The sequence below is a fragment of the Camelina sativa genome, chromosome 11 (assembly GCF_000633955.1).
Source record: "Camelina sativa cultivar DH55 chromosome 11, Cs, whole genome shotgun sequence".
Taxonomy (NCBI): domain Eukaryota; kingdom Viridiplantae; phylum Streptophyta; class Magnoliopsida; order Brassicales; family Brassicaceae; genus Camelina; species Camelina sativa.
In genome coordinates, this window is record NC_025695.1 from 40,078,121 (window position 1) to 40,078,478 (window position 358).

Below are 358 nucleotides of genomic sequence, written 5' to 3' on the forward strand. Positions count from 1 at the left end.
GTCTTTTCTCAGTTTATTTGTAACAGATATGATTTTGTATCAAGATATCCTGGCAAGACTAGAAGAAAAAAAACAATCGAGGTAACAATCGAATCTCGCATTAGAGTAGACTCTGCACAATACGTCGTAAGTTTCTTTTCTTCCTATACATTTCAGTAGTTTTATTTTATTGTTCCGTATTTTCAGTTAGATAATTAGTGTCCTGATCACTTTGCTTTATATAATTTCACTGCTAACAGAATAGTTTTCTTTGAGGATTTTCAGGCTGAGAAACATGACTTCAAGAAGAGATATTTATAGAACTGCCAATGAGGAGGAAATGAAAGGTTTGGTAAACAAATAAACTCTTCTAGTCTTT

General features: G+C 32.1%; 1 long non-coding RNA gene across 1 annotated transcript in view; it reads left to right on the forward strand.

Annotated features, from left to right (window-relative positions):
• LOC104725681 overlaps positions 7 to 358 on the forward strand; it is a 638-nt gene continuing 286 nt past the window's right edge. The window contains exons 1-2 of the long non-coding RNA XR_757956.2: positions 7 to 126; positions 265 to 326. This is a non-coding gene — a long non-coding RNA (uncharacterized LOC104725681). The remainder of the gene's footprint in view (positions 127 to 264; positions 327 to 358) is intronic.